The following is a 26005-nucleotide window of genomic DNA, read 5'->3' as shown; positions in this document are numbered from 1 at the left end:
CGAATGAACAATATCTGGATGTTTTCTGCCAAATACTCTTTTTCAACACAAAAATGGGAAGAAAATACATATGTCATAATAAAAAAAAGTTGAAATGAACTACGTTTGCGAAAAGGCAAAAACAACGGGAGGTAAAATATGAATGAGAGAATAAATGGAAAATTTGGAGAATTAAAATAATTCTAACAAAAACATAGGAAAAACAAGGACTCTAAGAAGCTAAATTAAAACTATTTGTTTTAAAAAAGTTAAATTAAGTTCGGAAAACTGCAACATACAAATTAATTAATGGTTGGCGCATTGGGGTAGCTATAAAAGTAATTAAGATAATGGAGACACGTGACTGGTAAATTGAGGCCTCCGTAAATCATGAGGGAATATTTGAATCCTGCATTGGAGCGTGGGGATTTTATGCCGGTTTATAAATATATCAACAGTGACTAATTCTAATTTAAAATTTCTTATTTATGTTGCACTAGGTTATCGTACTGAATTAATGGAACCTAGGTCTGGTGTAAATTGAACAACCTATTTGGTTGCTCTGTAGGAACAGTCAAATGATTTGATACTTAAAAACGTTAGTATTTTTTAACTACGTGTTAAAAGTTGATGTAATATTTACATTAAAATTCTAGACCTAAGTCTTTCTTAAGTGTAATGTTATTTAGCAATGCGTAAAGAAAATGGAAAATCTGTACGATCAGTTGAATGTTCTGTTGTTTAGATAATCTTGCAATATAGGCTTAGTATTCACTTCGATTGAGTATGGTGTTAGGAGATCGAATTGCTGTGTTAAAAGAAGTTATACATTGCCTGAGTATAGATCAAAGAAGGCTTACCAATTTTAAAATTTGAAATTTGTGAAGCTTAAGCAAGGTGTTTATTTGATACTTTTCTTTTTTTGCTAATCAAGCGTAGAATTTCTCCGCAAGCTCAGATGAAGACTGCGAATCCCAAAATAACTCATTCACATTAAATGGACATTCACATGTCCATTATATATAATGTTATATATACAAAATACAATGTAATACTATAAAATATGTATATCTCATGACTGCTAGCATAAAACTCTAATATTTTTAAAAAAAGAAAATTTTACTAGATTTTGAGTCTCTCGTGAAATACAAATAAGTCCACTTAGAATGTCACTTTATCAGGACTATTTATAGTGACATAGCGATTATACATTAGTTTTACTTTTGGATTGCAAATTTTTTTCAGCAGCGGAAAATCAAACCCCGGATGTTAGCGTTGAACTTCCATAAACTCACTTTATATCCGATGAGAGAACTAATGAGATTTGACCCGTCACTCTTATAGCTTACTCGCGGCTCCAAAGTGCAAAGCGCGTTTTCACATAAATGGGTTGTACACCGTGAACCTTCAGATTCACAGTTCGAGCACGATAATTAATAAGTTTAGCTCAGCTCACTTGAATGCTGGTGTTTAGATAATAACACAACAATTAGAATGTATGTTCATCAACTGAGTTACTCCATTTAAAAGTGTTTGAATAGAATATCACATGAAACATTTATTATAAAGTGTAGCTAATTTTATGAAAAATATTGCTTTTCAAATGTGTATGAAAATTGAATTATTTTTGTCTAAAATTTTGGACTTTTAATCTAAAGTTTTCAAAACCTGAAAAATTTGGCTATATGTGACTCATCCATTAATTTGTTTTCACTGTTATGAAGGTACAACGAATACAAACAATCGGAGCAAGGAACTTAATTGAATATATACTTTAAACAGCCTGCATATAAGAGTATATTCTGGACGTTCGTTTTCGTCGTGCTGATATTTTAAATTATTAAGTGCAACAACTGTGAATCCTATTCTCCATGAATTGGTTCAAGTTAAACGATGATTATACTTGTCATTTTTCTTTACTTTATGATGCATCGAAGCATTTCATTCTCTGTGTAGACCTAAAAAAGAATGAAGATGAAATTGAAACAAATACAATCTTGAAATTAACTCCAGATATACTCTTCACAATACGGATCTAGAGTAAGAAAAAAAAAAACTGCTACATAAAGTTTATGCGAACTTGTTATTCTCACATTGGTTTCAAAACATTTTAAACGTACTAACTCTGAAAGTCTTTATACGAACAAGAAAATCAAGTCAAGAACTACACTCTGAAAATTGTAACTAAAATGTTATTTTCAGTAATATTATCCCGAGTTGAAATAGATGTTTCCTTTCTAACTCAGTGGCAAGGGTTAAAAAATTCTAATACTCTTAGTTTAATGCTTTCTATATTATTCATAACAAATATACAGGCTTTCTGGATTATATCTAAACCTCATTTTTATTAGTACATTAACGTAAAGGTTTATATCTTAACCCATTATTCATTGTTGATGCATGTAATTATCTAACTATTACTTCATATTTGCATTTTACCAACAATGTCTCTGTTTCACACCCACACCATCCTGACTTCAAAAGTGTGTTATTCAACCCCAGCCATTTTTATTTTAATAGTGGTATTTGCAATCCGGTTAGAATATTCTTTGTCTACGTATATATCTAATTTGGTGAGTTTACTTCAATTTCATTGTTTGTATCTAATCCATAATACATTATTTCTTCAATTGCGAAGTTTGTAATACAAATTTTACTGCCGTTATTAAGTAATGACATTAGTGTTAAGGCATTATCACTTCATGTAATAGCGTTTTCTGCCTGTAGACTGTTTCCCTAGTCTTCTTCCAGTAACAGTGTTATTTAACCTTGTCGTCTTCTAACGATAGTGAACCGCAAGTTGATTTTCACTGTAACGTATTAACCTATATTCGTTGTTTAATCCCTTCAGTGGCACAGCGGAATGTCTTCTGACATACAGCGCTAGTAACCAGGTTTGATGCCTATGATGGGCAAAACACAGATAGCCCATTGTGTAGCTTTGTGCTTAACTTCAAAATAATATCTGTTGTTCACCCATTTTCAACTCCATATTTACTTCAGTAATGTTGATCTGTGTTTAACCTCTGTTCACTTCCATGCGATGTCCATAATGTAATCTCTTCAATACTTAATCCGTGACGTTTGTATTTATTTCCTATTACATTCTTACTTTAGTAGCGATGTGTAATTTAACCCTTACTTTAGTATTGTCGTTTGTATTTAACTGCTAGCCCATGCTTTCATCCTATAATAATGATGGTTAACTTTACCACACTCCTACCTTTTGTACAGTGGTGTTCGCACTTCATTGTTTATTGCATATCGGTTTCTTTACCTTATGTTTACTCTTTAGGTGATGGATTTGGTTGTTTGATCTACTCCCTCTTTTCTTTTTATCTAACTGTTGTTATGTCTTGTATTGTGTAATTATTTTGGTTTGAAACCCATTGTTTGATTTATTTCTAGGTCCGGCATGGCCAAGCGTGTTAAGGCGTGCGACTCCTAATCTGAGGGTCGCGGGTTCGAATCCCGGTCGCACCAAACATGCTAGTTCTTTCAACCATGGGAACGTTAAAATGTGACGGTCAATCCCACTATTCGTTGGTAAAAGAGTAGCCCAAGAGTTGGCGGTGGGTGGTGATGACTAGCTGCCTTCTCTCTGGTCTTACACTGCTAAATTACGGACGGCTAACGCGGATAACCCTCGAGTAGCTTTGCGCGAAATTTAAAAAAATGGTTTATTGCTCGTTTATTATTTGACCAAATGTTGTCAGTGAAACGTAATATACTTCAAATGTTTTCAGAAACGATGAATACGTAGAATCCAAATCTTACAGTCAGAAACTATAATATTTATAAAAGAAGTACTTGTTTGATGACGCATTTAATCCACATGCAGTTCATAGGCAACCCCAACCATCAAGATTGCAAATATTCCACGTTATTTTCACCACATGTTCCAGTGAAGATAGATTAGCAGAAAGACTCCAAATATAACATACTCAAAACTTTAGAATAATAATTGCTAGAATACTGCATGAGAAGATAACTGATTTCATTTTTTTTATACAGACTTAATAAGTTTATACAACGTGTGTCAATTGTTTTTTTTTTTAATTTCGCACAAAGCTACTCGAGGGCTATCTGTGCTTGCCGTTCTAATTTAAAAATGTAAGACTAGAGGGAAGGCAGTTTGTCATCACCACCCACCGCCAACTCTTGGGCTACTCTTTTACCAACGAATAGTGGGATTGACCGATCACATTATAACGCCCCCCTATCCTCCGGCTGGGAGGGCGAGCATGTTTGGCGCGACGGGGATGCAAACCCGCGACCCTCAGATTACGAGTCGCACGCCTTAACACGCTTCGCCATGCTGGGCCCACGTGTGTCAAACAATTATCTACCTAGGTAATTAAACTTTGAAAAAATGCAACAACAACAACGAAAACACAACAACAATTACATAGAACTGTGAATCTGCATAATTCTTATGGAGCCATTTTTGCAAATTGATTAGAATGATCCATGCCAAAAATTTAAGGTAAGGTGATTTATTTTATACACTTGGGCTTATATTTCAAAAGACTACTTACATTCAGACTACTTACCTTTTACAGCGTTTTGGAAGCTGGAAGGTTATTAATTATTATAATAAATTATTAATACCATTTAACATATGGAAGTGTATATATATACATGTGTGTGTGTGTGTATATATATATGTATATACAGTGTACATCTGAACTCTCAAATAATAGTGTCTTTTCTTCCATCTACTTGTGAAATGACTTACGACTTATAAATGACTGACAATTTGAAAAACCTCTAAATCGAAAATTTTCTTAAGGCAGATAAGATTTGTCATTATAACAGTTAAGACGTATCTATCGTATCTGGCGTAATCATTCTCAGTTGGCACTTATGCCTGTTCTAAAAACAAATCGTCCTTACTGTTAAAACTGTAACTTGAAATAAAATACACTTAATCAGTAAGGAGACTCAAAAGGAAACTATTTCTTAAAGTAGATTTTACTTCTTCAGCAGTGGTTTAAGTATTTAATATACAGATAAGAATTAAAACTTAGAGAAAAGGAAATGAGTGCTAAAATATTTCCTTGATATAGGAAAGGTCTGAAATTCTTCAAAATGGGTTTCCACATCAATTAAATGAATAAGGAAAACATCTGCAACAGATAAGTGGTGTTAATTTTGTTCCGTTCAAATGCGTAATGTTAAACAGTGATAAAGTTCAGTTTTAATGTTAAACAGTGATAAAGTTCAGTTTTAATGTTAAACACTGATAAAGTTCAATTTTAATGTTAAACAGTGATAAAGTTCAGTTTTAATGTTAAACAGTGATAAAGTTCAGTTTTAATGTTAAACAGTGATAAAGTTCAATTTTCTTTCTCAGCACAACGCACATTTTGTTTTTTACGTTGTTTTGCCGTTTAAAAGAATTGCTTACATAGATGCTGTACTATAAGTGTAGAGTTTATTGAAAATTTCAGGTGTAGGAGAAGGTAGGGTAAGACGGCCACTTTAAATGTGAATGTGAAAGAAAAATGTCGTGAAAAACAAAAAGTGTTAAAATGAGTTATGTGTCATTATAAATGTCATTTCTAGTTACAAAAAAAGTTAGACATAAGTCTTTTTTTTTTTTTAAATTATGGTGGTAGCGTTATATGTCTTCAGATTTATAGCTGAGCCACTGGAGGCTTTCATATATTTAAAAACAGAATATTCTTCTTATGATTGAGGGCATTTCACCTTTAAGGTTGCATAAAATGGACTCCCAAGATTGGGCAAAATGGCCTCATCTAATCCATAACAGCTGAAATGTAATAAAAAATGCTTCATTTAGCAATTGCATTTTAAAGGTAGTACGCATGTTGGGCCATGTCTATTACAATGATGCAAAATAATACGAGTCCTGGTGTGGAGCAGTGACGTATATTGCGACATAAATATATATCAGTGGTGTGAGATGATGCTGTTCCGAGAGGGGTCTTATCGTACATTACGAAAAATCATTATGTTTTTCATTTTATCAGATATTCAATTGTTTATAGTTCGTGCTTCATTCAAAACAACAGAGTTTTTGAGAATAAATACTTCATAATCAAAGTTGTTCAAAAACATGAAAATAGAAGCTGCACTTTGATCATTCACATCCGTCAGTGTGATTACGTACAAGGTCATTGCACAATAGTTTAATATTATTCATTTTTATAGTAGCACTTCACAACTGATGATATACATGGGTAGCTGGTTTACCGTCTCACCTCATTTTAGCTAAAGTGAAAAGCCAGAACATGCTGATGAGTAATTCATACAAAAACAATCTACATAAGAAAATGTAAGGAAAATGTAACTGATTTTAAAGGAGAGACTTGTTTTAAAGAGTTACGTTTGTTGTTTCGTACAGTTTTAAACTGAAGTACAGAAATAACTTTTCGTTAATTGTATATCGGAAAGAGGACTAGCCATGATTTTATCCAACAATCAATGCGTAGTTTCACTTGTTTCTAATTTAAGTAAATTTTATATATGTGTATATATATATATATATATATATATATATATATATATATATATATATTATTTATTAACGGACTATATATTACTTATTTTTTATTGGAACGAAAAAAAAACATTCTCCTATTTTGCTTTCTCAACACATACAAGAAACGCTAACTTGTAGCAGTAGTCCTGTTGCGGTTGTTTGCGTATACGCAAACCGACAACCCGTGCGCGCGACCCGAGAACAACCCCACGAGACCGTCTCGACCAACACGCGCACATTGCGCAAAATCAATGATATAGAAGCATCGTTGCTGCACAGCACGAAACAGGCATAAGATAGAGAAAGCTTAGAATCCCTCGTGCCTACTCTGTACATATTTAAAGAGTGGAACTAGGAAAGACGCAAAACAAATGTTTTGGAGAATATCTAGTCCTTGATGAAAGAATGAATTAAAGATCAGGACATTGGCGTATCGCTACAAAAAGAGAAGGATAAGCCTTGTTATGCGTTTATTCATGCATGCAGCTAACCTAAAGGGATGAAGAGATGATTCAAGAAACAACATTTTTCAGACGTCTGTCTCGCCTACTCTCGACCTAGTTATTTTTGTGTTTAAGTTAATATACGTAGTTTGCCATCAATATGTTTAAGATTAAAAAAATGATAAAGAAGAGCACGTGTCTCAGCTTACGAAATTTATTTATTTTTTTAATTCGCAACATGAACGTCCAAAAAGAAAAGTATTGCTATATTATCTCTTGATTAATTCTGATGTTCTGTTTACATTTACTTACCAGTTACGCTTGCAAATATTTTACTTTTTTAAAATTATTTTAAATACTAGGTATTCATAACGTACAATTTTCCTTTGTTTATTTAGCTTGTGCTTCATTAATTTTTCATTTATTGATTGATTCCAATAAAATCTACGCGCAGTTCGCGTACCTTGTAACTCCTGGTTTTCAGATGAAGAGTGAACATAACCGTAACCAATGTATTAAATAGAAAAATGAGTGTCAGTTGCGCTGTGATAGGTTTTAAAGCAGCATGCTTTTCAATCATCAGTATGCAAACTTTAGATAGAGTTGGTCCTTATTTGATTGAAAATTCAAATTTCTTTATGAAAGATCGGGACTTGCCATACATCCAATTTCTAGACAAATCAAATTATTTAGTCATTCAGACCTTAAATTATACGAATATTTGTTCGTTTGTTTTTGAATTTCACGCAAAGCTATACGAGAGCTATCTGTGTTAACCATCGCTAATTTAGTAGCGTAAGATTACAGGGAAAGAAGTAGTCATCACCCCCCCCTAACTCTTGGGCTATTCTTTTACCAACGAATAGTGGGATTGACCGGCACATAATAACGCTCCCATGGTTGAAAGAGCGTACATGTTTGCTGGGCCCGCTACACGAAGAATACAATGAAAATGTTTGAAAGTACAGAAGAACATAATCTTATTAATAAAGGAATACGTAACTTACGAATGAAGGTTTTTGATGAAAGCCACTTAATTTTGGTAGAGTGAAAGTTTAAATTGCACGTGCAGGTACGGTGTTTTTTAGCAAGTTTAATTTACAGAATTTAAAGTGATTTTTACTTACTAATGTCTAGTAATCTTGTTATAAGTCATAGTAACAAGTACACAATTGATAACATAACTTTATTCAGCTTTCAAGCCAAGACCTTCCATCTTTGTACGATAAGAATGTGTCCCACTTAGTTTTTATCATTTATGTTGTGATTTGTTTTATCCTGTGACAGAAGCAAGGTAAATTACATCAGTGTGAATGTCAGTCATAGTCTAGGCAGCCACCGTCCTGTAGTCTATACGCATCTGGTAAAACAAGATATAATGGGTAAAAAAACAAAAAACAAGAACTGTAGCTGAAATTCGCAAAATGATTTAATACAAGTTCAATTACAACTTAAAAAGAAACTTCTCGCAAATAGTCTAGACATGAAGGTTGAATTAAAATAAAACATAGCACTCATAATTAAATATATCAATAGATATAGTGTAGAGATGGAATTTCATAATATCACTTAGAGTATGAATAAATATCATACTGAAGATAGCTTAAAACACTTTTCAGTTGGTACAGATTTTATGCCTTTTAAAACAATAATATGTAAAGCGTGTGTGTTAATGTTTCTTTTCTTAACTTTAATACAGTAATGATGACTCCACACTCGAGCATAATAATGGTGAATGCCTGTTGATTTCTAAGAACTTCTGAGTGAAAATAAACATAAATATCAAACTCAGTAAACAATAACTGATATAGTGTGAACCAGATTACGTTAATAAAATTTAGTTTTATCAGTCTTATCATTTACATATAAGAATTACATGTTACCGATAAGTTATTTCGGACGTTTCTTTTCACTCAATTACTTTTTTGTTTGTAATTTTTCCCGCCTGTAAGGGAGTTATTTTGTTATTTGATAAAATCTTTTACTCACGTCTTTATATGTCCCGGCCAAGCATGGCCAGGTGGGTTAAGGCGTTCGACTCTTAATGTGAGAGTCGCGGGTTCGAATCCCCGTCGTACCAAACATACCCTTTCAGCTGTAGAGGCGTTATAACGTGACGGGCAGTCCCACTATTAGTTTGTAAAAGAATAGCCCAAGAGTTGGCGGTGGATGGTGATGATCAGCTGCCTTCCCTCTAGTCTTACACTGCAAAATTAGGGACTATTAAAACACCCGAAAACGTAGCAGTCCTCGGGCATTTTTCAAAACTGCTAAAATTTTGTACTCAACGCACGCTTTTTGTTATGAAGTCATCTCCGCATTTCCGAGAAAAGTTTGACATCATGTGGAAGCAACCTATAATTGCGTAAAAGCGAATGTAATTATAGCAGCTAAGTTGTGGAAGTCTGATTGGTCATGTGTTGTAGATATATTTTGAAGTTACAATTGATTTTTTTTTAAATTTTAGGTCTTATGTTTGTTTTCAGCTTCATTCAGTCCAAAATGTATGCAAGTTATTTTTGCTAAATGCGTGTGTTTATTGCATCCTAGTTACAGATCCTAAAGTTTATCAAGAATCTTAAAAAGAATTTATAAATCTTTGTAACATTTAGTTGTTAAGAAAGTAGCGTTTAGTATCGGACATCATTAACTGTCACATTGTACAATAGGTTCATGCGTGTGTTAAACACGTTTCTTTACACTGAGAATTAATTGCTGTTTAATAACCAGAACTCAGTTTCTACCTTGACGCCAATAATGGAAGCTATCTGTGTATTTTATTTAACCACTGCTAATTCAGCTCGAACAGTCAGGATTTCAAAGATTTGTGCTGTTAAAACTAAAGAAATATCTTTATCTCTTATTCGAGAGGCCCGGCATCGCCAAGCGTGTTAAGGCGTACGACTCGTGATCTGAGGGTCGCGGGTTCGCATCCCCGTCGCGCCAAACATGCTCGCCCTTTCAGCCTTGGGGACGTTATAATGTGACGGTCAATTCCACTATTCGGGAGTAAAAGAGTAGCCCAAGAGTTGGCGGTGGGTGGTGATGACTAGCTGTCTTCTTTCTAGTCTTGCACTGTTAAATTAGGGACGGCTAGCACAGATATCGTTTGTGTAGCTTTGCACGAAATTCAAAAACAAACAAACTAATCCGAATTCACCTTAAAAATAATGCAACCCCGCATAATCTCTTGTAATGGAATTGTAAGCTTGTTTAATTTTATGTCTTAACATTGCTTTTGTATTATTTTATTTATTCATTCATTTCTTAGACTACATTCGTTAAATTAAATTGCTGCAAAGTAAAAGTATCTCAAGCAACGTCATTAATGTCGATTCTTTATACGTGGTAATTGAACAAAATAATTATTTATATTGTTTGTTTTAGTTAAGCACAAAGATACTCAATGGTGTATGTGAACCTACTACTATGCTATTGGGGAAAATATATTTTGTATATTAGTATCTTGTGTTTTACGCACACATAATATTCTACCTTGGCGATATTTTACGTTATGTTTCTTTAGCTATATATTTTATAAGCAGCTTTTCGTCCTTCCTAGGTCATCTTCAGGTTAAGAAAAAGAGACTTTGAATGTGACCGTTGACGGACACGTCTTAGAGACGAGAGTATAAACGGGTACCGTGTTGTAGGGGGCGTTGCAAGTGAATATTAGGTTATTATTTAGAATAGTATAAAGATGTTCCTTTTTTGGTTTGATTTTGGTTTTAATTACTGTATAAGTAGGGCTTCTTTGATTTTGCGTTTGTTTATATTTGTTTTCTTACTTTGTGTCTGGGTATTTTCTATAGTTATGTTGTGTTTATTTGATTTGCAGTGTTCAAAAACGTATGAAGGTGTTTTTTTTTTCTTCCTTGAATCTAGTTTCCATTTTTCTGCTTGTTTCTCTAATATAGAAGTCGTGGAAGTTATTGTATTGTATTTTATAAATAATTTTGGTATTGTATTTGTCAGTGTAGTTTTTACATAGTATGGACTTTAGTTTTGTACCTGGTTTATGAATAAATTTGGTGTTTACTAGAATTTTGTGTTTTGTTAGAAGTTTTTCCAAATATTGGTTATTTTACCGGTGATGTCGGGAATATATGGTATGCAGCAGTATAAAGTTTTGTAGTTTGTTGTTTCTTCGAACGTATTATTGTTTGTTTGTTGTTAACTGTGTTGTTGATCTAGATGTTGGCGTATAATTTCAACGGCTTTTGGAGGAAATTTGTTGATATTGATGAAATTTTATTATATTTTGTTAATTTCATCGTTAACTTTATCTGGTGAACATATTTTTGTGGCTGCGTTTATTTGGTTTCTTAATATGTTGAGGTTTTGTTTTGTTTCATGTGCTGAGTCCCAAGGAATGTATAGTCTAGTATGGGTGATTTTTCTGTGGATTTATGTTTTTAATTGTGTATCACTTCTAGTAAATTTGAGGTTAAGAAATGCTATTTAGTTAGTTTGTTTGTTTTTTTCGTGTTCACAGATGAACTTAATGTTGGGGTGTATCGAGTTAACGTGATTGAAAAAAAAAAAGTGTGTGTTCTGTAGATGTGAATTCAGCAATTGTACCATCAACATACCTGTACCAGTATAGTGGTGGGTGTAAGGCTGAATTGATCGCTTGAGATTCAATCTGTGTCATGAAAATATTGGCTAGAACTGGTAACACGGGATTCCCCATACTTAGGTTATTTATCTCTCGGTAGTTTTAGTTATTCAAAATAAAGTTAGTTTTGGTGGTAGTGAATTTTATAAGAGTTGATAATTGGTTGCTGGGGAGGTGTATCAATGGGTTGGGGTCTTGGATATAAAGTTCTAAAACTATCTTGTAGGCTTCAGTTGTTGGGACTTCTGTGAAGAGGGAGATTACATGAAAACTGTCCATTAAGGCTTTATGATTATTTGATTAAGAATATATTTAAAGATGAAAGAATCTTTGAAAAAGTAGTCGGCTAATGTTGAATATTTAGAAAATGCCCACGCTATATATTTATTGAAGTTGTAGTTAAATGATTCGTAGGTCGACATTATGGTTCGCAGTGGACAATCAGGTTTGTGAGATTTGAGGGTGCCGTAGAGTTGTGGTTTGCGTGAGTCGGTCTTTCGTAGGTAAGAATAAATGTTTTCTGAGATTGTGTTGGTTTTTTTTTTTCATATGTAGTAGTATTTTGTTTTCATGTGTTTTTGTTGGATTTATGTTTAGTAGTTTAAATTTGTTTGTATCTAACAAGATGCTGTTCATTTTTTGAATGTATTCATTTGTGTTCATTATAACTATAGCATTGCCTTTATCCGCTTTTAAAATTTCGATGTTGTTGTCTTGTTTTAAGTTGTTTATAGAATTAATAACTTATTGTGTGAGGTTATGTTTTAGTTTTCTTTTCTGTGAAATTATGTTGATAGTTTTGTGTGAAAATTATTGTAAAACGTTATTTAAGATACTGTTTTGAGGTGTTTCAGGGAAATAAATGTTTTCAGTTCTACTTGTTGGTTGTCGGTGGAATTGTTGTCGAAGTTATCTTCTTTCTGATGGTTGTTTTTCTTTGTTATGTTGGTGTTTTCAGTTTGTGTAGAGTGGATCACCAGTCTTCTAGCTAGGTCTTCCATGCAGGCTTTCATTTCGATGTGTGGAATATTTCTAGGTGTTGCTGTGAAGTTGAGTCCTTTGTTGAGTAGATGTATTTCTTATTGCTTAATCTTCGGTTGGATCTGTTAATTACGAGGTTTTTGGTGGTTCATCGTGCTGGCGTCTTTTTGTTGTTGACACCTTAATTTATCTTGTTTATTGTTGTAGTGGACCTTTCTTCCTTCTCGTTTTTACTATTGAGTTGATTGATGTTACGTTGTATGAGTCCATAAATGTCTGGTTGATAGTCTAGATTAATTTTTGTTTCTGTAGGTAACTTAGTTTTTTATATTTCAAGCTTAACATGGCTTTTAGTAGTTTTTTCTGTAAATTATGCATAATGTTTGCACATTGGGTAACATTTTTCGAAAGTTCTGAGATACATTTTCATATCAAGTGGGTGTCTCGTCATCAAGAATATACTGTTATATTATTAAATGAATAATACGGATAAAATGTCACATTTTGTAAGTATGGCTGAATAAACACAAAGGTTAAGTAAGAAATGAAAGCCTAACTTAGTTGTTAGGACTATTTGACATTTGCAGGGAACTAATATCTACATACTTTCAGTTACAAAAATTTAATTATTTTTATTTATGAAGCTGAGAAAAAAAATAAAAATTAATAAAAACTTACTACTGAATTATCGGGAGGAGGGCATTGTCTATTTCCAAAAAACAATAATAAGAAACACACACACATAAAAGGGCAGTTTTAAAATCAGTGCTAACACTCTTTACTATACCTGAACCATGACTGATTTACTTATCTTTTGTCAGATCAACACCCCACGCCGGTCTTTCGGATTAGGCCTAATAAAATCCGAAAATATGAATAATTAGTGTCAGATAACAACAACGATATCTAATTCAGTATGGCTTATCCGAATCAAAAATACTTTTTAGAAAATTCTGTTTTGTTAACAGCAATAGCTTAGAATTAAAACATTTAGCCAAACAAATATATTAGCCATGCACGTTATAGGACTCCTAACCCACGTCCTTGAATGATCCCAAGACTTTATTAGTTGCGCTTGTTCATTGCTTTCTAACATTAGAATCGGTAAAAAAAGAAAATTTCTTGTTTTATTGGTGGCTCACTGGTACTATTACACTTTGAACTATCAAACTAAGGTTCTGTAAAAGCATAAATATATTTGTGTATATATTCTTACTCATTTTGCAGACTTGATTTTACAATAATATACTTTTTGTGTAATATGTAAAATCGCTTTCTCTCATTTCATCTCCCCACTATTACAGCGGTATGTATGTCTACGGATTTACAACGCTAAAGTCAGGGGTTCGATTCCCTTCAGTGGGCTCAGCAGATAGCCCGATGTGGCTTTGCTATAAGAAAACACACATTCTCTTTCTTTTTTAAGAATGCAGTTTGGGACACCATCACTGCACATCATTTTTTCATACAACAAAAATTTCTGAAAGTGTTATAGTTTTTATCACGAACTTTAAAGCACTTATAACTTTTTTTACACTCATTATAAAATTCAGGGCCCGACATGGCCAGATGGTTAGGGCGCTCGACTCGTAATATGAGCGTCGCAGGTTCGAATTAACGTTGCAACACATTTGCTTACTCTTTCAGCAGTGGGAGCGTTATGATGTTACGGTCAATCGCACTATTTGTTGGTAAAAGAGTTGATGGTGGATGATGATGACTAGCTGCCTTCTCTCTAGTCTTACACTGGAAAATTAGGAACGGCTAGCGTAGATAGACCTCGCGTAGCTTTGCGCAAAATTAAAAAAACAACAAAATTCAGACATTACTATCGTTTCAGTTCCAAATACTTCGAAATTAACCACCTGCAAAAGTTAACTTGGTTGTGTCGCCTTTCTATTTGGTACCAGGCTAGATTGTCAGTACCATCTCAATGATGAAAACGATTTTCGTGACCAGCAAGTTTATCGCGTGAGGTTGCCAGCCTAACAGTCACGTGACACGACAAAACTGTTGTTATCCAGGATATCCTAATTATGATTGCCTCAGGTACCTGAAGAAATGCAACTTTACAGGTTGCTTGAGGTACACTATAAAAGAGATTTCGAAGTACTGGCACAAACTACCAGTCGGTTTTTTACATTTTTTCCTTGACTATTCTAAGTTCGGAGTTGCCATTTAGCATCACAAGTTTTTTTTTTATTATTTTTGTTTCTACTGTTGTATCTTATTTTAATTTTTACTTAACTCTATCCAGTCTCTGTTTTAGTTTTTTGTCAGTTTTTCTCTGTAGTGCTTCTTTCCAAAACAACTTCAATGTCTCTAAACTGTTTCCTCTTACAAAACACACGCATACCTCGTTCATTTATTGTTGTTTTCTCGTGTTTCTTTTTTATTTCTGCATTAAGTGTTTTCGATTACCACAGTAAGATGTTTATAATTTTACATCATAATTACTCCATAAAAGTAACTTTACGATTTTCATTTGAAAATGCGCTTAGCATTTTTGGAGCACAGGTCAAAACATTGATTGATTTTTCTTACAACGAAAGTTCGAAAGTGCAGCTTCCGAGTTCGTTTGGAGATTCAAGAAGGAAACTTTTTATTATAAAAGAAAAAAAAAACAACCTGTAAAGACTTTCAGTTTTGAATACGAGTTAATACAATATTTTAACATACAATGACAACATCATGATATCATAGTACATATATATATATATATATATATATATATATGCTTCACTATTATAACTCCGTTGGGCACTATTACAAAAAAAAAAAAGGATTTGTAAAACATCTTTATAACTTGGTTGGAAGAATAAAACCCCATTATACATATCTTTAATAATGTACAAAGAAGAAAAGCCCTTGTTTTTACGGCTGCATTGAGAAATTACAAATGGTAATTTCCTGCGTATAAAATACAATAATAAAAAACAACCAAATGCACTTTTACCACTGCATTAGATACTATCTATCAATGGTCGTTTCTGTTTCGTTATGTTTCATGTCTTTTGATCTGGATTTTCTGATTGATCAGCAAAATAGGACAAATAAAAACGTATTCAGAAACATAAGGTAGTAGATAACCTGAAGCAAAGAGAAAGGTCCAGCATGGCCAAGCGTGTTAAGGCGTGTGACTCGTAATCTGAGGGTCGCGGGTTCGCATCCCCGTCGCGGCAAACATGCTCGCCCTCCCAGCCGTGGGGGCGTTATAAAGTGACGGTCAATCCCACTATTCGTTGGTAAAAGAGTAGCCCAAGAGTTGGCGGTGAGTGATGATGACTAGCTGCCTTCCCTCTAGTCTTACACTGTTAAGTTAGGGACGGCTAGCACAGATAGCCCTCGAGTAGCTTTGTGCGAAATTCAAAAACAAAAACAAGTTTACATTGACATTGAAACAATAAAATTCCAACAGTAATAAATAAATATAAAATATATCATATTAAATTATATTTCCCATAGGATAATAGTATCAGAGTTGTATTTTTTAAACAATATATTCTTTATTACGTCACTAAGATTTTTATGAGAAAAGGCGTATCTGAATATTTTAATCACACTATCTGTATAAATCGAGTTCTGATTGTAGTTAAATGTATTCTTAAGACGGCTGGTATGGGTATTAGCACTTTAATTAAAATAAAATAGAGAACAATGTTTCGACATTCTTGGGTCATTTTCAAGTTAATACCCATACCAGCTATTTTGAGAATACACAACTGTATTTGTTGTGTTGCAGTCAGCCTTCTGAGAGTTTGTTTATTTTGAATTTCGCGCAAAGCTACTCGAGGGCTATCTGCGCTAGCCGTCCCTAATTTAGCAGTGTAAGACTAGAGGGAAGGCAGCTAGTCATCACCACCCACCGCCAAGTCTTGGGCTACTCTTTTACCAACGAATAGTGGGATTGACCGTCATGTTATAACGCCCCCACGGCTGAAAAGGCGAGCATGTTTGGGGCGACCGGGTTTCGAACCCGTGGCCCTCGGATTACGAGTCGAATGCCTTAACACGCTTGGCCATGCCGGGCCAGCCTTCTGAGAGAGCTCTGGCATTAGGCGAAATACGTTGTCGGCATTGGATGTGATGCCGTGTTAAAGGCGTACACACCATAAAAGCCCTTCAATTGTAGGAATTTTAAAATTACTGCTTTTTCCTACTGGTCAAAATGCATTTATTACAAATTTGTTAGCACAATGTATTATGTTTGTTTGTTTGTTTTAGAATTTCGCACAAAGCTACACGAAGGGTATCTGCGCTAGCCGTCCCTAATTTTGCAGTATAAGACTAGAGGGAAGGCAGCTAGTCATCACCACCCACCGCCAACTCTTGGGCTTCTCTTTTACCAACGAATAGTGGGATTGACCGTCACATTATAACGCCCCCACGGCTGAAAGGGCGAGCATGTTTGGCGCGAAGGGGATGCGAACCCGCGACCCTCAGATTACGAGTCGCACGCCTTAACACGCTTGGCCATGCCGGGCCCTCAATGTGTTATGAACAACTGATTAACTAAACTGGGCGTAGCCTACGTGATGACTTGCGATACGGAAGGTTAATATTTGGAACCGCGATATGACACTCAATAACACACACACACACGCACTGCACATTTCCAGATATGTGTATGTGTATATGTGTTACAACCCATCGCAGTCAACCACGCTGTTCAATTAGGTTGAAATAAATGTCGTTTTTGAGCTGCGAACTTAGAAAAGTATAAACCAGTGTTGTAAAACATGCTTTAATCAATGTGAACACCATTTGTTTCAACACACTTTTGTCAACGTGTAACGACGCTGTTTATGCCCCTGATGTAGAAATCAGAGTTTCTATGGATAATGAACTCCCTGAAAGCTTCTTCAGCAGTTGCCTGGTTGTGAAAGCATTTATTGTTCAAGAGGTTGTCAAAGTGCTTGAAAAATGGAAATATGTAGGGGGAAGATCTGGGAAGTAAGGTGGATGAGGCAGAACCTCGATTCTCAATTCGTTAAATTTTTAGAATATCATCCTTGATAGGTCTCATAACGCCGATTTTCTTGATCTTCAGTCAGCTCTCATGGAACTCATTTATCCATTTTTTTCGCCTTTCCAATCACACTCAGATGGTTGGCAATGCTTGATTTGCTCGTGCCTAGCTTTTCTGTAAGCTCACGTATTATTGTACGAGGGTCTGTCTCAACTGCTTCCCTTAATATGTTTTCATGTAAGGATGGATTCCTTCCACGACTTTCTTGGTCTTCAAGACTTTCATCTCCACGTCGAAATCTTTGGAACCAACGCCGAATTGTACGTTCAGTAACAGATTCTTGGTCGAATGTCTGGTTGATGTTCCGTGTAGTTTCAGTAGCTTTTTGTCGAAGTTTGAAGTCATAGAGAAAAATCAGACGAATGTTCTTCTTGTCCATGCTGCCTTGGGGGTTGCGAAACTCACTCTGAGTAGTGTTGAAACAGCAGACAATTAAGACATCTCGTAAGCGACAAACGTTGGATTAAACCAACCAATCAACGATAAACTACTCAATATTGAGTTTCTAAATGTCATCGTGAGAATTCCGATATTTTTTTCTGGATTACCTAATATTAAGGTCAGCCATGTAATTGGCATATGCTGCTTACTGGTTGACCAGTTTCTGTTCAGTAGTTATAAATTAGAGATGACTATGTATTAATCATAGAATTTCATAAGAAATTTGAGTTGACCGTTTAGCCCATGTGTTATGTAAGGTGATGTTCAAGTTGAAGATACCAAAAATATTCGGTTAATTATAATACATTTTTATAAAACAACACTATCTTTCGTTTTTAATTTGGCTTAGAAATAATAAAAATTAGATTGTAATCATAGCCCCTATAATAAGAAAAACACCCTAAATATTTGTTTTTAAATGTGCTTCTGTTTATTCACCTGTTATATAATTAAAAAAAAAGAAAAATGTCTCATTTTTCTATTAGGTTTCTTTCTCAGGCTTGTATTTTCACCTGAAATGTTCCTCTTTATACATTAAACGTTGGTATATATCTTACATATTTATCACCTTCTACACAAAGGTTATTCGGATATTTCCTCTTCTGTAATACTACAAATAAATAACACCAATGTTCGCTACCCATTACATTTATCATACTTTCGAAGCTGGTTAATCATTATGCTCTTATTTTCTAATATCTTAGACATTCCAATTGTAAGCGAGTATATTTTCAGTAACTTTGGCCTTTGACTTGTGCGTTAATATCTGCTACTGAAATGTTTACTAAACACTTTGACTATTTTGTAACTTTTGACTTTTATATAACACTGAAAATATTATATTATGTTTTCTCACTCTTTCTACACACATTATTTGTTTGCTGTTAAGCGCAAAGTTACACAATAAACAGGGATCGAATTTTGAATTTAAGCGTTATAAGATTTCAAGCTTATCGTTATGTTATGGGGTGAGGTGAAGCGCTCATTTCTATCGTTGTTTCTCATGCAGAAAGTTGCAAATCGTTGAAACTGGATCATTAAAATGATTATTAATAATATTCATCTAAGTTTAAAATACGGCCTTTTCATGAATATTTAGAAGTTAAAAAACAAATTAAGTAAATTTATAATACCAGAGAAATAGATAATAATATAGGCTTATTAGTTTGACGTGGGTGACCTAGAGAATACTAAATCAACAGTTGAGAATATTAACCAGCAAGAAGTTCTTGTTGCTTTTTGTTCTCAGCACGTGCATGAGAAACTAAGCTGCAGAAGTAAAATAATAATGGAAATTAATGTTCATAGTTGTTGTCTTAATACAGTAAAATATCAAACACCCAATATACAAAAACAAATGGAAAAGATATGTATTATATTACAATACTGATTTTTTATATATATAATCAGGCAAACTCTGCAACAATTGAAATTCTTTATTTAAAAACGGGATGCTTCTTTCTAGGCTATAGCCTTTGGGATTTAGTTTTATAACGTACCAGATATACAGTTATGAATATTACATATGTATTCAAGTAATGTAATTAAATAATTCTACGTGCAATCCTAGACAAAAATAATTAAACAAAACAACTGCATTTTGATATAAATCAAAAGAGCTACAGAACCTCCTGTTAGAAGTTTCCGCATAAAATAGCAAAGTTTAAAAATTGTTAAGATTTCTTTACCATGATATTGAATATTTTACTTTGTATATAAAGCAAGTTTAAAGTAATTTTAAATTCTTAGCAGTTTTTTAATGTATTGATTTACTTCAGTTGCATCAGCTATGAGAACCCTAACTCTAATTAATATTGTTATTTTTCTTGTTTCTAAAGTTCACTTACACGTAATGAAATTTTTTAACAAATCTTATAATTATAATAGTGATTACTTTGCAAAAAAAAATTTCGTTGTTACGTACTAATTAGTGCCTCGGATAATGTAAATTAACAGTATTTTTCTCATGTGTTTTTTTATTTTTTTTGAAGAATGCCTGAGCGTATATGTAGTTTAGTATAGTTAATGGATTTCCTGAGAAGCTTAGCAAATATATTCTGTAAATTCCTAAACTCCAACCTATTGCTTGTTTCAATTGGAGTTGTTTTATTTTACAATGATTTCCTATACCTTTAACTGGATATGATTCTTTGTTTGAATTTAAGCACAAAGCTACACAAAGGGCTACGTGTGGTTTGCCCACCACAAGTATCAAAACCTGGTTGCTAGCGTTATATGTCCGCAAACATAGTGTTGTGGTAGTGGGGAGTGGAGAAGTGTAGGATAGAAACAAATATTTTCCACTCTTTCTAGCACTGTTGTGACATTCGAAAATACAAACCAACATTTATTTGCCTATTTTAGAAAGCAACACAATTATAAAATAATTATTATAAGTGGAAAATGTAATCGCAATCATACAACCATAATAAGCTGTAAAAACCTCAACAAAATCATTGAGGAAGTAGGTGAAAGGGTTAAACAAAGGAAAAAAATTAATTTTTAATTTGTTCTCAACCAACAACCATAAAACACAAAGTACTTATAATTCAGTCCCTTGGTGATACAGCGGTAAGTCTACGGACTTACAACACGAAAGTCAGAGAGGGGTTCAATTCCCTTCAGTAGACTTAGCACATAGCCCAATGTGGCTTGGCTGTAAGAAAAACACACCAATAGTACAAATATAGAGCTGCAGATAACTATCCGACCAAATATATGGAGAAAAATCTTTTGATTTTACAATGTAAGTTAAATATAAATTTCTAACTAGAGAAACGTGGTCTTGACTTTTTCTCTTCTTTTCTTTTCAAGCCTATTAGATTAAAGTAGCAAATTTTTGAGCTAAACGTGAAATAAAATAAACTTTGCGTTTTATTTCATTACTTCTTGTGTTCTTCGAATAGGTCTTTGTAATTTAATTTTGGGAGTTATATTAGAATGATGTTTGAAAGGACCCGACACGGCCAGGTGGTTTGGGCGCTCGACTCATAATCCGAAGATCGCTGGTTCGTCACACCAAATATGCTCACCTTTTCAGCAATGGGGGCGTTACAATGTGACGGCCAATCTCACTATTCTTTGGTAAAAGAGTAGCCCAAGGTGGGTGGTAATGACTAGCAGCCGTCCCTCTTGTATTACACTGCTAAATTATGGACAGCCAGCGCAGATATCCCTCTTGTGTCTTTTCACGAAATTCAAAAACAAACAAGCAAAAACGAAAGTATGTAATTAGTGGAAAGCATTTTATTAATACTTTTTTGTGCACAAGCCAACATAATGGCGTTTTCTGTTTTCAGTAGTTATTGTTTCAATGATTCACTTAATCATTGGTGAAAAACAGGGTAAATTAATAAAAATTATGATTTTTTAAAAAATAGATGAATGTTATCAATGATCAGAGAAGTTTATAATTCGTAGTTTCCTTAAAGATACTACACTCATGTTTTATCAGCGCATAAACGTTGGACCTCTTCCACGTCGTTACAGTTCAATGTCAACATGTCTGGTCATGCTCTTCCTGACGACCATACATCTTGATGATTATCCTGCAGCATAGTTTACATAACACCAGGCTTTATCTTATGACTGTCATTGCCAGTATTAAACACTTCTCCCTGTTAACTTTCCATAGTCGATTTAGTCTACAAGGAAGAAATCTTTTAGTACACATTTCGAAAGTTCGGTCGCACTGTGTTTGGTGACTTAGCTGATATATTTTCATATTGAATATCATCACTACCAGATTTATGACTCAGATGTTTGACTATGCAATGGTTAACACTTTAGTGCTGCGATGCTTGGTGTCATCTGTGACAAATCCCAATAAACATTTTAGTGCACTATGATCGTGTTTTCAATTTAACAGTACCAATAATAACAAATCTAAAACGTGCAATATATACGTGTTTTATTTACGACACACATGTGCGCCGTGATCATACAAATACGAATACTAAAGTTGCACATGAGAGTCTCCATAGTGAACGTATTAAAGGGATATGTTGTGGAAGAAACGTGTGTCGCTCTGTTACTCGAGAGAGTATTATGAATTATGCTGTGTACTGTAGATACAAATAATTTAATTTCACTTTGGATTCCATAATGAGAAACTCTCAAATACTGAAAGTAAAAAAAAAAAAAATCCTTATTAGAGTAAATCAACAGTATGATGATAGTGTACCATTGTTAGAACATTATTTATTTACTTATTTTTACATTAAACTAAACGGTTAGGTTTTATGACTTTTTGTGCATCGTACTTATATGACAATAAAATAAAAGATAAAGCTTAAAAGACTCCATAATTTTTGAAGTGGTAAGCGTACCTGATAAAGGTCCTAAATCTTCGTTTAAATCTCGTTATCAATTTCATAGTGTTGGAAGATACAGTACAAAGGTCATTTTCAGCAGCTGATAATGATATAGAACACAGAGGTCCTGTGCATTTATGCCATTCGTAATTACACCTTCGAGCTTTTTTTATCACAGTAGAGGAAAACGGTAAGTGATAGCGTGAGAGTTATTTTTTACCAGGTAAAAAACTATTGCATAACCCGTCTTATGTCTAACTAGTTCTAATAGAAGAAGAAGGTTCGGGTTGTTTCTTATCAGGTAAAAACTACTACATAACTCGTCTTACATCTAATTGGTTCTAATAACAGTGCCCGAGTGCTCTTTATTGGTGGAGTAAATGCTTCTTAAAGCAGGAAATAGTTTATATTGGTCGTTGTTTCGGAAAAAGCGGTATCTGTTTGCGTGAGTATAAAAATGCAATTCAAACAATTTAAAATTCACTAAACAAATAAAAAAAAACTTGATACACTGGAAAAAATAACAAAAACTATAGACCTAAATCAAATATTTTATTACTGTGAAAGTCATCATCCATACGTTGGTAAAGGTAAATTAGGGAAAGCAGTATTCGAGGATCAGGAAAGATTGTTTTATATTTCATCGACGTATAAAATTCTGTAAACATCTGAAGTTGTCCTAAACAAATCTGACTTGTTTAATTGTTAAGTTCCGCGCAAAACCACGCAAGAGCTATCTGCAATAGACATACAAGAAGTATACAGGTTTGGAAATCCTTATGACCTAGTTATAATCGTACATTCTCCATTAAAGTGTGGCTATTAGTAAAATCAGATTAATCGGAACTTTAACCTATATGAAAGTCCCCTTGATCTAGGGCCTAGCATAGTCAGGTGCTTAAGGCACTCGACTCGTATTCGAAGGTCGCGGTTTTGAATCCCAGCAACACTTAACATGGTCGCCATTTTAGCCGTGGGTGCATTATAATGTGACGATCAATCCCACTATTCGTTGGTAAAAGAGTAGTCCAAGAGCCGATGGTGAGTAGTGATGACTAGCTGCCTTCCATCTAGTCTTACAGTGCTAAATTAAAAACGGCTAGCACAGACAGACCTTGTGTAGCTTTGCGCGAAATTCAAACCAAACCCTAGGATAAAAAATGAGCCATGGCCTTCGTAATTTACTATGTGATACTTCTAGATGGCACTTTTTTATGGGCAAAACCATACTGAATGATTTCTGGTGGTAAAACAAATAGAATAACACTTTCATCTAGTAAAGTGATCCACCTGGCATGTCTGCTTCTTCTGGCCCAATCATAGTTTAATATTAAATCTTATAAAAAGTATTATTTGCTCATTCAATATAAATAAACAGTAAGAGAGAAAAACCACAACCACCACCAACAAAAAATTATATATGTTGAACGATTGTAGATTAAATCGATGCTGTTATATCAATATATCGTTTTTCGACTTGATGAAATTGTTTTTGTCCTGTTTACACTGTAATAGCAGCTGATCACATAGTGAGTCATACAAAGCTCTCGCGCGACTGGAACTCCAAGATTTTCGCTAGTGTGAAGGGGCGTTTGTAATAATCCATTTACATGAACATTCCTTTTTCTTTTATCATTTCCCACCCGCTAGTACAGTGGTAAGTCTAAGGACTTACAACGCTAAAATCAGTGGTTCGATTCCCCTTAGTAGAATCAGCAGATAGCCCGATGTGGCTTTCATATAAGAAAACATACACATTTTATTATTTGTATTTATTGTTGATTTATTAATTATTTATCGTTTATACATGCATACTTAATCTAAAATATTTTCATGTGATATTTTATTTTAATAAGACACTATTAAGTGTTTGTGCAATTATTTTAATTAATACTAAACGAAAGCATAATCATTAATCAAATGCTACATCTAGCAGTGGTTGAAAAAAAATTTTCCTCAACAATTCCTAATTCATCCATTGAGTATCTTAGTTTTAAGAAACGTTTATTGATGGAACCATGCCTAATTTGTTGACAAAAAGTCAATCCTGTTATATATTTTTCTCTACAATCATTCGTAATGTTTGAAAAACGTACAGTTAAACCTTGTAACTAGACTACTCAAACTGTGAATCCCAGGGTTCATGGTTGATCGCGTTCCGTTTCCAGAAAAAAAAAAAGAGTCTCCACGTACTGTATTACAAATTATTAAACAATACCAGACAGTATGTAATATATCTATTTTAATATCATCAGAAACTATTTTTATTTTATATCTCAGGTTATCTTTTCATCTTATAATATTTTTTATATCTTCTCAGTGAATGTTTCATTCTCTTATTTTATTCTGTTCCATAGTTTAGTCGTTTACGCCGTTATATGGCACAATTATAGAAAGATGATCATTTTTAAGATCATTGTTGTCAGAAGACCAAAAGTGAAGAGTGTCCTTTACCTGCTTCTAGCATTGGTGAATATGACCAGAGGAATCACCAGTGGGTGTGTGACTCATTGTAGAGCAAGGTCTCTCACTATATTATCAGAAAGTGTGGTATCTGTCTTGTTTCACACTAGGACTTATACGCATAACTGCTTTTTAGGGCAAGGTTTCTCACGATGTCACCAGATGTCTTGTTTCACACTAGGACTTATACAGTATAACTGATTATAACCAGAGATCGCCATCTTCCATCATTTCTGCGACCTATAGAGGCTGCCAACTTGGATATGGCTACAAAAAGTCACAGGTCGCTTATTAGCTTGACCGAAATATTATATATGTAAATCTTAGGTGACATAGCTTCACTCAAAAGTGCTTGCAAGTTTAATGTTTGTTTTCTCGTTCATGTTTTTATATTTCTTTATAACGGTGCAGGTGTGTCAGCTTATGTTATAAAACTCTATTGAAACTATATAAACGGAGTAAAACATCAGTACACAAAAAAAACAAGGCATCTAGCTGATTATTCTGTCCTTAGGTGCTTTTTTATGTAAACATATGGGTGTTTGTTAATAATGTATCTCTCTACATTTTGGGGACGAAAGACTAAAATGAATAATATATGTTTTATGTATGATCAGGTAGAATTTATTGTTTGTTTGTTTTTAATAAGTCGTGTTTTTTGATAGCATGTGTAACAAGCCACTGAAAGAACAAAAAAAAAAAGTGACAAAAATGGAAATTTTGTTTCCACACACAACAAAAAGTGTGATTACAAGTTGTTGAGGCCCGGCGTGGCAAAGCGTGTTAAGGCATGCGACTCGTAGTCTGAGGGTCGCGGGTTCGAATCCCCGTCGCACCAAACATGCTCGCCCTTTCAGCCGTGAGGGCGTTATAATGTTACAGTCAATCCCACTATTCGTTGATAAAAGAGTAGCCCAAGGGTTGATGGTGGGTGGTAATAACTAGCTGCTTACACTAGTCTTACACTGCTAAATTAGGGACGGCTAGCGCAGATAGCCCTTTAGTAGCTTTGTGCGAAATTCAAAATAGCTATCTATCTGTTCTGCCACTCTATTCTTGTATCCAGCAATTACTTAGTGTTTTAAAATACAGATATAAAGTTTTAAAGAAATATCAAGTAAATATTTTGTTTTGGATTGTAGTTTTGTCAACATAGAAGATTCTGAGAGTTCTTTTAGAAAGTTTTCGTGTCGGTAAAACATAGCACCGCCCTCTCTGAGACTGCACCAC

General features: G+C 34.0%; 1 protein-coding gene and 1 long non-coding RNA gene across 3 annotated transcripts in view; one reads left to right on the top strand and one right to left on the bottom strand.

Annotated features, from left to right (window-relative positions):
- LOC143223043 (uncharacterized) overlaps window positions 1-26005 on the top strand; it is a 409689-nt gene that overhangs the window by 100106 nt on the left and 283578 nt on the right. The gene's annotated exons all lie outside the window — the stretch shown is intronic.
- Window positions 1728-22652, bottom strand: LOC143223047 (uncharacterized). Of its 2 annotated transcripts, XR_013012637.1 has the most exons (3): window positions 22328-22652; window positions 13317-13383; window positions 1728-1937 (listed from the first exon to the last, which is right to left on the bottom strand). It is a non-coding gene; the product is annotated as an uncharacterized LOC143223047 (long non-coding RNA). The 2 variants fall into 2 exon arrangements; XR_013012636.1 differs by lacking the exon at window positions 1728-1937 and having other exon boundaries at window positions 4926-13383.

Source organism: Tachypleus tridentatus, chromosome 8 (genome assembly GCF_004210375.1).
Source record: "Tachypleus tridentatus isolate NWPU-2018 chromosome 8, ASM421037v1, whole genome shotgun sequence".
In the NCBI taxonomy this organism is placed as follows: domain Eukaryota; kingdom Metazoa; phylum Arthropoda; class Merostomata; order Xiphosura; family Limulidae; genus Tachypleus; species Tachypleus tridentatus.
Note: the sequence above shows the minus strand (reverse complement) of the source record. Positions and strands in the feature narration are given on the sequence as shown.